The sequence below is a fragment of the Muntiacus reevesi genome, chromosome 9, assembly GCF_963930625.1.
Source record: "Muntiacus reevesi chromosome 9, mMunRee1.1, whole genome shotgun sequence".
NCBI classification, from domain to species: Eukaryota; Metazoa; Chordata; class Mammalia; order Artiodactyla; family Cervidae; genus Muntiacus; species Muntiacus reevesi.
This window is the reverse complement of record NC_089257.1, coordinates 11,148,174-11,160,744: the sequence shown is the minus strand read 5'-3', so window position 1 is coordinate 11,160,744 and position 12,571 is coordinate 11,148,174. Positions and strand designations below refer to the sequence as shown.

The 12,571-nt window shown below is 33.2% G+C and overlaps 1 pseudogene; it reads right to left on the bottom strand.

Moving 5' to 3' along the window:
• Positions 1-624: 624 nt before the first annotated feature.
• Positions 625-1,512, bottom strand: LOC136175594 (olfactory receptor 10AG1-like; annotated as a pseudogene).
• Between the last annotated feature and the right edge of the window lie 11,059 nt (positions 1,513-12,571).

The window sequence follows — 12,571 nt, the reverse complement described above, 5'->3', positions numbered from 1 at the left end:
TTAAGGTAACAAATTATCAAGATGCTAGTAGCATGATTTGGTTACATAAAAAAAGCATATCTACAAAAAAGAATTCAGACAGAAGCAGAGAGTAAAAATATATTGCCACACTACAAAATTTTAAGGGTCATTATGCAGAATTTTATTTTTAATCTTTACAGATGAATCAAATTGAAGTTATTGAAAGGTAAAATGTCTAAAGTCAAAAGCACATAGATATTTACGATTGTTCTCCAAACTTTTACCATCTGTATTATCTAAAAACATCATGAAAAGGAAAAAAAAAAAGTGCATGATAGTTATATGAACAGGAAAGTACAAAAATATCTATGGTTTTAGGGGAAAAGGTAGGTAAGTAATAGACTATATTTTCTCATAAAATTGCAAATCACCAGTAAATTTGTGGACTGAATATAAGATTGCCTAAATACATAGTTTCTTAGCAAGGCACCGTAATATAATCCTGATATTAGAAAATCCAGTATAAAACAATAAGGCCAGGAATGAATAAATATAATAAATACATTAATCATATGGTAAAAGCAAACTATTTCTGATTATACACTGACAAAATTAAATAGAGAAACAGAAAATGAATTTAAATCAAGCAGCTAATGCTTTACATTAAGGGAGCAGTTTTCTCAAGGCTGTTAAGACATCCTTATTTCTCAGAGTGTATATCAGGGGGTTAAACATCGGGGCAATAACAGTATAGAAAAGTGAGAGAAATTTGTCTGTTCTGGAAGAATTTTTGGATTTAGTTCGTAAATATGTAACAATCACACATCCAAAGAATAAAGTCACCGCCAGGACATGAGATGAGCAGGTGGAGAATGCCTTTGCTCTTCTGTTGCCGATGGCAACTTCAGGATGCTGGAGGTGATTCTAACGTAGGAGGCAAGAATCAGCAGAAAAGGGGCCTCAGCAAAAAGCACAGCAACTGTGAAGACCTGCATCTCACTCAGCGTGTCCCCGCAGGCCAGCTTCAGTACTGGGAGGATGTCACAGAAGTAGTGACTGATTTGGTTGGATCTACAAAAGGCCAGAGAGAAAACCTGGCACATCTGCCCCATCTCAGCTGGAACTCCAGTGACCCAGCAGGCAGCCCCCAGCTGGACACAGACCTGTGGCTCATGACCAGAGGATAGTGCAGGGGCTGCAGATGGCCTCGTAGCGGTCAGAGACCATCGCTGTAAGAAGCAGGCTCTCTACGTTTGCAAATATAAGGAAAAAACTCATCTGTGTTGCACAAGCAAGCAAAGAAATACGTCTTTTCTGAGTCCAAAGGTTTATGAGCATTCTAGGAAGAGTGGCAGACACATAACAGATTTCCAAGAAGGAAAAATTACCGAGGAAAAAGTACATGGGAGTCTGGAGAGTCTGGTCTGTCCTGGTTAGGAGAATAATGATGCCATTTCCCATCAGAGTTATCACATAGATAAACAGAAACATCACAAAAAGAAACATTTGGAGATTGGGAATGTCAGAAAATCCCAAAAGAACAAATTCCATCATCGAAGTGAGATTCACATTCACTAGATATTTTTGAGGTTCCATCTGTGAAGACAGTACAGTTAGACATTTATCTTTTTTTGCTTTGTAATTCTATAAATTAAAGGGATTTAGGGGAATCATTAATATTACATAAGATTTCTATTTTCTATTAATGTCTAGTATTTTATATCCTGGACTAAACATAACTGAAGTTTAATGGAGAATATGTATGCTAAATTCTAAATATAAAAGCATAAGTTTCAATTCAAGGTTTAACTTTAAATAAAAGTGATATGTTTAAGAATTATGCACTTTCATTTTGAATCTGTTTGTGTGCAGAGCAAAATCTATCCATTTTACTTTTATTAAGGAAGCAAAATTCTGAAGCAGAAATATTTGTATCCCACTTTCTCAGTGGTCGGACACCACCAAATTCTGTAATGCATTTTTCAGGAATTTCCCAACTCTTCCATCAGAACTTTTTCAAGAATAAAGCACGCCTTTCCTTTCATATTCTTCAATGATAGCTCTTACTTCTTGTGTGTGCACTTTATTTAAGACCATTCTGACTGCATTTATCTACTTAAATAAACCACAAAGCCATCAGGAATTATAAAGCAGGAATGTTTATTTTTCTTTTACAGGGATGCAGCTTATGTTTGACAGTGTTCTTGACTTACCGGTTATTTAATTAATAATGACAAACTTGAAGGAATTACATTGATGATATAATTTCTGAAACTCTGCCTGGTAAATCTATTCTAAAATCTCTTACGATGTGCCAGAGGCCACTTTCATTTAAAAATTATCATGCTAATAATATATATAAGATGCAGCACATGAAAATTAAAACTGAAAACTATAAATTATTTAAAATATGACTAATACACAGTTGTCAACAATATCAAAAGCATAGAATATATATTTTAGCTAGTAGGTAGGTGAGCAAATATAGTTTAGTGAGTAACTAGTGAGACCTACAGACACTCAAAGTTCTCCTGTGTTGAGATATACTTAGAAAATATAAGAATTTTATAAGGAAGGTGATTATTAAACTGTAGCTTTAAATAACCTCTAGGAAATTGGAAAACACAATTTCCATTGTGCTACTCTTGTGTTAGTAAACTACTTGCAATAGCAGATTATTGAATTGTGTTAACGTCAGGTTATATTGTTACTATAGATGAAGAAACTAGGGCTCAAAGGTTTACATGATTAAACTAAGAAAAAAAAAAAAAAAAGGTGTTCTCTTTGACTTCCAGGATTCATGAGCATGTGAGAAGGGTAAGAGATCCATAGCTATTTCCAAAAGGAAAGAATTGCCAGAGAAAGAATACATAGAAATGTAGGGGTCAAGACCTACTTTTGTTATTAGAATTATGGTTCTATTGCCCATCAAGATAATGATATACCTAACTAAAAGCAACCTAAATAGAAGTCACTGGAGATGGTGAACATCAGCAAAGAGCAAGAGAAGAAATTCCTTCAATTTAGTTAGACTTTACTCTGGTATATTTCTTCTTCTTTTTATTTTTTCATTGCTGTTGTTTTTTCATTTTTTTTTTTCTCTTTTTTGTGTTTTCTCTATAGAAAAAGAAGATTTAGCAATTGCTTTTACTCCTTCATCCCCAACATTTCTTATTCTTCAGTGCTATATAAATTATAATTTCTAATTGTACAATTTCAGCATTGTGATAGTTAAATTTTCAGCATATACCATGAACAAGATTCATGGTAAGATGAAATTTTTGCATGTTATTCTCAACAGTGAGCAATTTAGAAAAAAAACAACTACTGTGTGCTGTCTCTAAATTATCTATACTATACCTCTTTCTTGTAAATATTTAAGTGTTTATTATTAAGGGAAATAAATATTAATGCTTTACTACTGCCATCTTTGAAGTCATCTCCATTACTTCGAAAAATTCAAATTATTAAGAAGATGTATGATAATATTCCATATCAGTTTGTCATTGGTCATATCACTATCTCTACCCTAACTACTTCAGTCAGGTCTGTATACGTAATATTAATTAGCAAGCTAAATCATGTAAGTAATTTAAAATCAGTATTGAACTCAAAATCACTTCATTATTTTAATTTAAAAGCATTTATTTTTTTCTTAAAATAGATGCTCCTTGAATTGCCCAGAACTTGCAATTGTATGAACTAGATTGTTTTATATTCGTTTCAGTTCAGTCGCTCAGTCGTGTCCGACTCTTTGGAACTCCATGGACTGCAGCACACCAGGCTTCCCTGTTCATCACCAACTCCCAGAGTTAACTCAAACTCATGTCCATTGAGTCGGTGATGCCATCCAACCGTCTCATCCTCTGTGGTCCCCTTCTCCTCCTGCCTTCAGTCTTTCCCAGCATCAGGGTCTTTTCTAATAAGTCGATTCTTCACATCGGTGACCAAAGTATCGGAGCTTCCGCTTCAGCATCAATCTTTGTTTTATATTAAATCTCTTCTTAAAATATCATCAGGAATCTAATTAATTTAAAAATGCCCATTAAAATATACTGGCTCAAAACCAAGTTTATCTCCCCATGTTATATAAAATATATCAGTTATTCAAGTCTTTAGCATTTCAAATAATTTAATATTATTATTAAATATTTTAACTGTAAACTATATTTGACCTAGTCAGAAATATATGGAAGTTCCTTTAACATATCACTATTGCTATTATATATTAGTATTAGATTTTAAAATAAAAGTTATAAGCTAAAGTTTATAAGAATATAAAATAGTTCATATTTACCATTCATATACAAGATGATGCTGATTTTATCTCACTGTAGAAGATGTAAATAATTATATTAGTTTACGTGAAATCACAATTTAATCAGACATTCAACTTAGCTTTAAAATATTCCGTTCTTTCCAAAATAAAGGGCTCTTTAATACAGTTTCGCTACCCCATGAGATCTCTTCGACCAGTCATGTTACATTTCCAATTAAAAGCACCATTTGGCACTCTATGATTTCTTTTATTTTTCCCAGGTAGTTCTCACTCCATCCAGAATACTTTCTCTTCAGCCTCTCCATGGACTAGAGTGCGCAGCATACTTTTTATATCTTAAAATTGTATAAGGTGCTGAGCAGCGTACCTGGAGACCATCTAAACCTGACACACACCCAGTTCAAACGCTGTCAAGATCACTCAGCTGTGAGGCTCTTTCTATTAACACTGAGCCTGCAGCACGGTTTCCTGAACATGTTTTTCTTATATCCTCCTCTATTATATTCTTAATTGATACTTAGGGTCCTGCACGTGCAATTGCCCAGATAATAAATACTATTTTAATCTTATATGTTATTGATTCTTCCCCAGGCACTGGGGAGACCTAAGAGATAGATGTATTATTATTCCTAGAATTAAAAAAAAAAAAAAATAGAACCACTGATAATAGAGGTTTTATGTTCTCAGTTTAAAATTTCTAGTGTGAATGCAGTTGTAAGAGAAAATACCAAAACTTTGTATCAGATAAAATAACTTGAATTCTCCAACTGAGATAGTGTGGAAAGACACAGCCTGTGTCTTCTGGGCTTCAATTCTGGGAAAAAAGAAAAAATTATTCCCAACACCTAGATTGTTTCAAAAATGTTGATTTGTACCCAGTCATGTTACTTATTAGTAAACAGTGGCTTCTAAGGGTTTATGATTGCAAACAGAAAATATTTCCCTGAGAGGGAGCACTGATGATAGTGTCATAACAGAGAGTGACTACGAAGGTAATCCCAGAGTGTCAGGGATGATGTGGAAGACACCACGGAAGGTGAACGAGCAGTGGGTGATGTGAGAAGCCAGCCGGAACTGAGCTACTGCAGGTGCATAACCAAAAAGCAAGAGTGCTGGAAGGAGTTCTAAAGTCTCATAATTAGCACAGTGTAGAATTATGCATGGGGAGAGAAAATTTCTGATGCCATAGAAAATAAAATTCAGAAAAAAACACACAAATTTGCCATTCAATACCGAAATACCATAACACATTTGCAAATATAGACTTTTAAATTAATGTTACTGGAACAGCACGGTAGCTTTAAAATACGAAAGCTTTAAATGATGCATAGGTTTAAATAGTGTAGAAAGTAAGTGAAACAATGAGAGCATTCTAAATTAAAATTTGTATAATCTTGAAGCAAGAAAACTTTAACTTTGGCTCAAAATTAGAATTCAGGACACAGAACCTGAAAAAAAATTAACTACGTAAATGTAGGTAATTCTACTTCATGGAAATGAGCATGCAGCAAAAGTAAAATTAAACTAGCTTGGGTAAAATTTTGGAAAAAATATGTCATATCTCAGATAGATTTTTATTTTCCATTACAAAAAAAGATATATATATTTTTTTAGTTATCAAGGAAAAGTCTAAAATGAAATTAGAAAATGATACAAATAGTTTAAGGAACACTTCACAGAAAACAGAAGGAAACAGTTGTTTAAAAATGGGAAGATACTCAGCTTGTTAATGAACAAGGAATAAAATTTAACTCTACAGAGATTTAGTTGTGAAAAATAATCTGATATTTTTCTATGTAGTTTTATGGGAAAGCACATTAATACACTAATAATATTGAGAAAAACTGATAGAAATTAAAATTTATCCTATAATAAAAATAGCATTCCAAATTGGCAAAATATGAGCATTAGAAAAAAAAAAAAACCTGCTGTTGGACTACTGAGAAAACTTTAATAAAGAAATACGGATTTTTATTAATACATTAGAATAGAGTAGGAAAATCTTCTAAGGGTTTAACACATTTACATATTTTGAAAGTTAAATAGCGAAAGAGTTCTAAGTACATGTTTCTATGCTGTTAAAGTGAAAAAAGTTTTTCTCAACTGACTCAGAATTAGAATGCAGAGCACAAAACCCAAAAAATATACACAAAAATAAATGACTCTACTTGGTACAACCTTACACTAAAAGTAAAATTGAAATGTTTTGATAAAGATGACAAAATATAATTCCTCACCTAAAGTGCTATTTGCTTTTATTAATAACCTCCACTTAAATATCAGGAAGTCAAAATAAAACAAAAGTAGAAAAATGAACCAAATAGTTATGTGACAGTTCACAGAAAAGGGAGGGAAATCATCATTCAAAAATAGGGATGAAATCTCAATGGCATTCAAGAAAAAGGAATGAAAATGTATATTGTGTAGATTTAGTACATAAAGCAGTCTAAGATATTTCCCCAACCAATCTCTTGGGAAAATATACTTTTTACACTCCTGAGAATGCAAATGCCTAAACCTATGGAGGAGAACTGGGCACCTTCAATTACTCTTTAAATCAATAAACATGCATTTTAAGTACGATTTTATGCCATTTTGCATTTTTCAGCATTGTTTGTAAAAGATGATCAGTTACCCAATTGTGAATTATCAGGTGGACTGTCTCTCTCTGACGTAATGAGCCTTCATTTTGATGTTGTCATTGACTTTTTACTTTTTCCATAGCTATCTGTTTCCTTCAAAATAGGAGTTTTGTAATGTTTTATCCAAATTTGTCTAGTGTTTTCAGTAGGAAGAATGTCTTGCTGTGACTCTCTATGTCACAGTCAGAAATGGAAGTTACTTCTTCATTGTTTAAATGTTCCTAATTATGCAAGGAGATCCAACCAGCCCATCCTAAAGGAGATCAGTCCTGGGTGTTCATTGGAAGGACTGATGCTGAAGCTGAAACTCCAATACTTGGGCCACCTCATGCGAAGAATTGACTCATTGGAAAAGACCCTGATGCTGGGAGGGATTGGGGGCAGGAGGAGAAGGGGACGACAGAGGATGAGGTGGCTGGATGGCATCACCGACTCGATGGGCATGGGTTTGAGTAAACTCTGGGTGTTGGTGATGGACATGGAGGTCTGGCATGCTGAGATTCATGGGGTCGCAAAGAGTTGGACGGATACAACTGAGCTACTGAACTGAGCTGAATTATATTCAACTTGATTTTACTACATAAAATATTATTTTTGTGTACTTTATAATCCCTCCTTCAATAATCTTATTCATTTACTAATATATCTCCTCTATATATTGCCAGTGAACTTTATCTCTTTACCCCTTTATCCCTTCATAGTGTAGCACTTTAAAATATAAATATCTACAGTAATCTTTATTTAATGAGAATGAGTCTATTATAGGTATTTTCATATTATTTTGTTATCTAATCATTTACAAAATTTTGAGAGTAGAAGCAAGTTATATTCCCAAGTAGAGGAAATTGGATTTCAGAGTAATTAAATCATCAACCCAGTGGCATAGCTATTGAATATCAGAGCTTGATCCGTGTCCTATATCATTAGATGTCATTCCAATTCTGCACATATTTTTCTTCCACTGAGAGATCATTTTACACCAGAGGCCAGAGTGCATTCACATAATCATTTAACTTTGTTGTTCATTGCTCCTGAAATCAAGCATTTTTTTTTTTTTCCATCACTAAGAAGAGGGGGAAAAAAATCTTGTTACTTTTCTATCCCAGAAGAGAATTAGTGTTCTTTGTCCCAAGATATCCCTAAAGATTTCAAGAGCCAGAGATTCTGGTATAAGAGTTCAAATGCTTAATACTCATAGCATATTTTAACTGAGCATGCAGTTCATCTTCACAGGTAATATGAAAGGATTTTCATTGATTACAAGATATTTTAGAAGCGATAACCTGAAATCTCATACTAGATTCTATGCCTTAATATTTAAGTCTTAGATAAATTTTTCTAGCTAATTCAGAACTGAATTAAGGATTGAGTAAGGAAATTTATTAGAACATAGTACAGGAAACAAAAAAGTCTCCCTGAATTTTTAGCCCAATGTGGCCATAAATTAGAAAACTTTTTAATTTCCTAGATGGAAGACAGCAGTCAGAATAAGGTATAAATAAATGGCTATATTTAAACTTTAGGAAATTATTAAATGGAAAGAAAATTATTTATTAAACAGCCATTGGGTATATGTCTTTTGAAGATCATTATTTTTTCTCATGGGGGATATAAATTAATTTTAAATTTATTTCACTAGTTGATTAATCTAGAAGCTACAGTAAGATTTTTGTTTCATTTTATTTTCATAGTCTACTTAAACTTGATTTTAAAAAGATTCAGGCACATAAGAATGTTAATTTGTACTTCTAGGAGCATAGCAATTCCAGAATTGTGGCATGTTACAGTTAGCTTGTGATATGTTGATGGTAATAGCATGGGGTCTGGCAACAGAGAAATTTGTACTTCAGCCTTGATGCCTCTAGTAATTCACTGTGTGAGCTTACTCAGTTCATAGGTCTAGCTGGTCGTTCAGTTTTCTAATCTATAAAAGAATTCCCATTTATTTTGTTGCAGGTTGCTATGTAGACTCTTTCTCTCAAAGTGAAATCAGCTAGATGCAAACACAATTAGTTCTAATTTCCTTAATTAGTGGCCAGAATCGCCTGTTTGATGGGCATCCTGGATGAAGTAAATGACCTCATACTTTTTGTCTGTGTGTGCTAAGTCATGTCTGACTCTTTGCCACCCCATGATCTGGCCCACTAGGCTCCTCTGTCCATGGAATTTTCCAGGCAAGAGTACTGCATTAGATTGCAATTTCCAGGGTATCTTTATGATCCAGGGATCAAACCCACATCTCCTGCATTGGCAGGTGGATTCTTTACCACTAGCACCACCTGGGAAACACTTTTTGTTTATCATTCCTCATTTTTCTACAATGAAATAGGTAATTGCTCTAATGAAGTATGATTAAGAATAATATATGCCTTCATTCATAATCCACCTTTTGTACCTATGGCTGATTCATGTTGAAGCTCAATAGAAAACAACAAAATCTGCAAAGCAATTATCCTTCAATTAAAGAATAAATAAATTTTTAAAAAATGGAGTCCAAAAAAAAAAATAGATCAGAGATATAAAGGTTTATGAGAAAGTTGTAAAGTACAAAATTATCGGGATATTTAAGTAAACATACTATTATTTTATTGATATGCCTAACAGCAGAATGTAATGAAAGAGAATTTTTAAGATGATTGATAGGATTAAATAATGGAATTCAGCTACTTTAATTTCATGGGAATGATATTTTTAATTTATATTAAGTGTCATGTAACACATAAGCTTAACTAAAAGAAGAGCTACTTAGATTTTGCTTTGGGGTCCATTTATTATCCAATGCTTTGACAAAAATTTGATTTCCTAGCTCCCTATTTATTTATAACTGTCCTGTCAAGTTAAGAAAAAAATTTGATAACCCTATATGCAGGACAGAAAAAGAGACACAGATGTACAGAACAGACTTTGGGACTCTGTGAGAGAAGGTGAGGGTGAGATGTTCTGAGAGAACAGCATTGAAATAAGTATACTATCAAGTGTGAAACAGATCACCAGCCCAGGTTGGATGCATGAGACAAGTGCTCAGGGCTGGTGCACTGGGAAGACCCAGAGGGATGGGGTGGGGAGGGAGGCAGGAGGGGGGATCGGGATGGGGAACACATGTAAATCCATGGCTGACTCATGTCAATGTATGGCAAAAACCACTACAATATTGTAAAGTAATTAGCCTCCAACTAATTAAATGAAAAAAAAAAAAAGAAAAAATTTGAAACAAATTATAGTCATATTTAACATGTATGCATCCTCACATATAATTGATGCTTTAATAAAGCATTTTAATGCAGCTCATAAATAAGAAATCTGTTGTCAGACCATGTTCATGTAGTTGAACAAAATATGTACGAAAATTTTGATCAATTTTATTCTTTCATTTGAAGACTCGAGTTACTTTAGCTAAATCATATTAGGGGCTAAATCTGTGATCAATATTAAGGTTCTAGAGTTAGACACAATAATTTTTGTCTTCCACAACTGTGCTGTCTCGAACACACCAGTTAAATAAAAATTAGAATAAAATAAAGCTAAAGTTTCCCTTGTGAAGGTTAGTGAACATATATTAACAATTCTTTATTAGACAATCTCGATGTAGTCTTCAAAATTTGTCTCATATTTTTATTATCTTTACTGTGTTTCTTATCTAATTCCTATTTTGAAACTGATTCTTGTTGGTCAATATTTTTGTGTGTAATATATGGATTCTTGAAGGAGAAAGACTGATAATAATGAATTAAAAATGACTATATTGTCAATACTCAAATAATACATTTAGTATGCTTAATACTTTTAATGTTAAATTAAACTTGATGGTTTTATAAGATACCTTATTGATATAACCATTCAAACTAATTTGGAATTTTTATAATACATTTGTGTGTGTATTTGTGCTTTCAAGACTAATATGTGAGTTCTTTGAATTAAAAAAGAGATAAATATTTGATTTAATTATATATTATATTTGTACCATATATATTTCTCTAAGGATTAAGTAATGTTTTCCTTTTTGATTTGACAACTCCATAGTTGAAAAATTATTTAAGAAAAATTTTCAAGGGAATGGTGGAACTATCTGGGAAAATGAAGACATGAGACTGTTTTCCTTCTAAAGGTGATTTCACGCTGATTTGCTCTTTCTCTATTTGATGCATGCAAGTCTCACTATAACAGAGATATAGTGCATTCCATGTTAGTATATAAGCTATTAGTAGGTCACTGAATTCAGCTCATTTCCACCCGCCGCAGATTTTTCATTCTTTCAAATAAATGTCGATCTCTATAGCACACTGAAGAAAACCAAGAGTCGTGATATTGAAATCTTGGTCCTATACACGGTAAATGAAACATCTAATTGCTTCAATGCTGGAGACTTTAGGTACAGATACTGATGACCTTTTAACATTTTGCTTGTTTGTTATGCACTTTGCTTTCTTCATACTCCACTGAATAAGCAACAGTCTGACATCATAGGGAAATATGAGCCATAATAAAATACCACGTTGTGATTTACACAGTCATGTGCTTCTTTTAGCAATACCTTTTCTAAAGAGTTTTACTATTTGTCATCAGGAGATATTTACAGTTAGTCCTACTTATATCCAAGGGTTCTACTTCCCTGGATTCAATCAACTGCAGATCCAAAGTATTGTGAAAATAAAAATTTGCAGAGTTCAAAAAGTAAAACAAATTTGCAGCACATCAACAACTGTTTTAAAAGCATTTAAATTGTATTCACAACCTTTTAGACAACATGCACATTATATTAGGATTTATAAGTAATCTATAGATGGGTTCAAGTATGTGAGAAGAGGTGTGTTGCTTATATTGTAAATGTCTCCCCATTTTATATAAAGAACTTGTGCCTCTTTCATTTGGGTATGGGTATGCCTCTTTCATTTCATCCCCCACCTAGGGATGACTGTATCTTATATAATTATAAAATATTCAGGTACCAGAATGCCCAAGTGGTTAAGGCGCTGGACTTAAGATTCAATGGATTTATATCCTTGTGGGTTCGAGCCTCACTTCTGGTACAAGTGGATCTGCTTGGGCTTCCCTGGTGACTCAGAGTATAAAGAATCTGCCTGCAATGCAGGAAATCCAGGTTCGGCCACTGGGCCAGGAAGATTCCCTGAAGCGAATGACCACCACCCACTCCAGTCTTCCTGCCTAGACGGAGGAGCCTGGCGGGCTGCAGTCCATGGGGCTGCAAACAGTTGGACATGACTAAGTGATATCACAACAATAATAATAATCCCATTTCCTAGTAACCTGGGGACATGAAAAAGTTAAGTAATTTTCACATTGGCTTTTAACATTTAAATTTAATACTATCTTCTGATGTCAATGTATTTGTTCACATTTTACAAACTGTAAACTTCATGCATGTTGTAGAAAATCTGGGATTAGCACTCAGATGTGTATTTTCTACTATAATAATTTTGGGATTAAAAACTGCTATATTCATTTGTCTTTGTGAATTTTTAGATGACATAATATGAAAGTGAGCAGTCATAAGTTTAACAGAAAATAGATTGGAAGTTAAAACATATAAACCATGAAAAATATTAATTTTTAAAAATTATTTATTTTTAATTTATTTTTACAGAGTAAGCATCCACTTGGACTCAACTTTTAATCACTGGACTATTCCCTCACTGAGAAGGATTTCTAAGAAACAGACGTGAGGATATAA